Source organism: Lactuca sativa, chromosome 1, assembly GCF_002870075.4.
Source record: "Lactuca sativa cultivar Salinas chromosome 1, Lsat_Salinas_v11, whole genome shotgun sequence".
Classification (NCBI taxonomy): domain Eukaryota; kingdom Viridiplantae; phylum Streptophyta; class Magnoliopsida; order Asterales; family Asteraceae; genus Lactuca; species Lactuca sativa.
Window position 1 is genome coordinate 106,367,029 of NC_056623.2, and position 3,341 is coordinate 106,370,369.

Here is a 3,341-nt window from a genome sequence, read left to right on the forward strand (position 1 = left end):
ACCCGCAACAATACACATATAATCATAAACAGCATACTATGAGTCGAGTCAACCATCGGGTTGGAATACCCCAGGCCCTCATCCATCCAGTTGGAATGCCAACATACTATGGGTCCAATCATCCTCACGATGGAGTACCCCAGGCCCACAAGCAACAGTTTGGAATGCCCACATACTATGAGTCCAATCATCCTCGGGATGGAATACTCACAACCCACAACCAACATGTTGAAATGCCCAGGTCTATTGGCCTCCGCACAAAGTAGATAAGCCTTAACCGCCAAACAAACATGTGCACATATAACAGATAATCAAATAATAGTCTATAGATAACAATTGATCTAATGGATCATACCACATAGCACATAATACCATCCTATCTACTAGGATGTCGATCTAAAAGATCATACCACATACCACATAGTAGTATCCTACCCTCTAGGATACCGATCTAACAGATCACACTAGCATAACACATAATATTATCCTACCCTCTAGGATATCGATCTAACAAATCATACTAGCACAACATAACCAGATAACAATCCAAAGGTCTGACCTTGGTTCCTTAGATCCTTGAGTATAGTGAGGATAACTCACCTGACACTACTGAAGTCCCGCAGATGAAGCTCCAGCTGCTGGTTGATAGATTCCCAAACTGTCAACATCAAACAATACCCAATTAATAATTGGGTACCAAGCCCAAGGTCCAACTCACACTCCAAAGACCCAAAAGTCAAATAATGGGCCAAAGCCCAACATATGGCCCAAATTTCCAAATTGGGCCCAAACCATTACAAGGTCTTACCATCAGGCCCATTCAATATTCTAGCCCAAACTCTTGGTATTCCCATGGCCCAATATCACATGATCATCAAGGCCCAGATATGGCCCATTTATGGCCTAATTTTCCAATTGGGCCCTAGTCTCTCACATGGGCCTTAACCTAAAGTTTGTCCAATTATTTAAGTCCATTTACTTGTTCTTGGATAGCCCATCCATAGTCCAATCACCAAGGACCAATAGAAAGGCCCAACTCAAGGCCCAAGTGAAAATATATAGGGTTTTCACATGAAATGACGATTAGGGTGAAGTTCCCTACTTAACCCATTAATGACTTAATTCATTAAGTCTAATATTGCCTTAGATTAATTGCAAATGATTATTAATTAACATTTTAAGTTTATAAAATAATTCCCGTGTGTGTGTCCCGATTAAGTCCTAAAATTAGTGCTTCACGGCATTAGGGTTTTCCAAACCCTAATTAGGGTTTTCTACCCACTAGTAGCCCATTGATCAACTGGTTGGGGTTTTAAACTAAATAGGGCTTCATTGGGACCATTAGGGTTTCATTGGGCCCACTAGGGTTTCATTGGGCCCACTTAGTCCAAACATCCCAAACGAGTGCAAAAATGCAAACGAGGCACACCGCCACCCAACAAGGCAGCCAATGGCGGCAAGAGGCGGCAACCACCAACTTACGGTGGTGGTTTAGAGTTTTCTTTTTCATTATTCTGATACGGTTACAAATTTTTACAATGAAATACCCAATTAACACACACACACACACACTAAATAGTGGCCGGTGGTGGTTGCATGGTGGCATCCACCACCTCACAGTGGTGGTGGTGGCCTTTCCGCGAATTCCGGTTACACAACATACACACACTAAACATAATAAAGCAACAGTACACACACACACACCTAAATACATAGCAAAACTCACACACATCCACCTTCCACGGTGGCTGGTGGCAGCGAAAGGACCGACGAACAGCTACAGCGGCTACACGACGGCGATGGTTGGTGGTTTATAGCCCTAACAGTAACATATATTTATTCACTACACGAGACAACTGCTGCAAACCATCGACTAGGCAGCATGCGGCGCGTTTATGGATGACGTTAGGAAGAATGGTTGTGGATTACGATGGGACAACAGAAGAAGCGAGAAGCGACACTAGGAGGCAGCCACAACAACGGTTCACAACAGCAACAGCGGCCTAACGTCCGACGACGGCTGGGTCTTCAACAACAATGGCAACGGAGGTGGTATCAATGCAACAATGGAGTGAGAACGGCAGAGGGCAACCGGAGCACAGGAAATAGTTGCTCGAATGGCAACGGCTCCACCACGACATCTGCTAGACAGGTGGTGGCGATGGGCGACACTAGCTCCAACAGAAAGGAACGAAGACGAGAGCTCACGGTCTCCGGTGGACGCGATGTCAGCAGCGGCCGGCGATGGGGATACAGGTCGGCTGCGGAGGTGGAGAAGGAGGGTGGTGGCGGCTGAAGTTTGTGTCTGGGGTTAGGGTTAAACGAGGCAATGCAACAGTTAAATACCGCCTCCTTCAAACCTTCCCCATAATAACACCTTTAGTCCTTCCTTATCCTTTTTCTTTCAATTTTGATCCAGAAATTACCGCATTGCTACCCTGCCTCCTAAAATCCTTACAAAATAAGCCCGATATTTATTCTTTAACTCCCTTGTTTTCCATAAATTCTTTTATATTAGGTCCAAATGATACCAAATGGCTCCCTCTTCTTACAAAACCTTTTCAAAATAAGTCCCTTAATTACGCTTTAATCCTCAAAACTACATCCCGATAATTATTATTTGTTTTTGGGATATAATAATGATAATAAAATTACTTCTCGAGGCTCCGGTTTTATTATTTCAATTATTCTATTTAAAACGGGATGTTAAAACTCTCCCATACTTAAATTTGATTTCGTCCTCGAAATCGTTTCTTATCATCCCTTACACGCTAGACAACTTGAACCTCAAGGCCACAATTAAAAGCATACCCCAGCCTTTCCAAGGCAACCGTATCCAACCCTCGTACGATTCTGAAACCTGATGATACATGAATTCCTCACAATAGGATCATCATACTCAAGCCGAAATTTGTAGTCTCAAGATGGTCTAGCACCTTGACAGATTACCCGTACTGGATCATTATTGTTGAATTTAGTGCACTTATCTCCCAACTGGCTACTCAACTGCTAATAACCTGGGGTACCCACCCAAAAATAGAATCATAACTCCCACAGTGCTACCTATAACTCTCTTCTTGACAAGAGATTAGGTACTCCTTCAAGAGAAATTCGTTTTGATAACCAATTCCTAGCGATATAATGAACAATGAGATGTAAACTGGGAGATGAAACCTTTTGGGATCAGCACGACAATGTCCCCTTTGGTTCCTGAACAACATACATATAATAATCGGCTCATAAGCCCAAACACTCATACCTGGCCCAGTCAGCCTCGGGCTGGAATACCAGGCATGCCCACGACGGGTCCAGTCATCCTCATGATGGAATACGCTTGTATC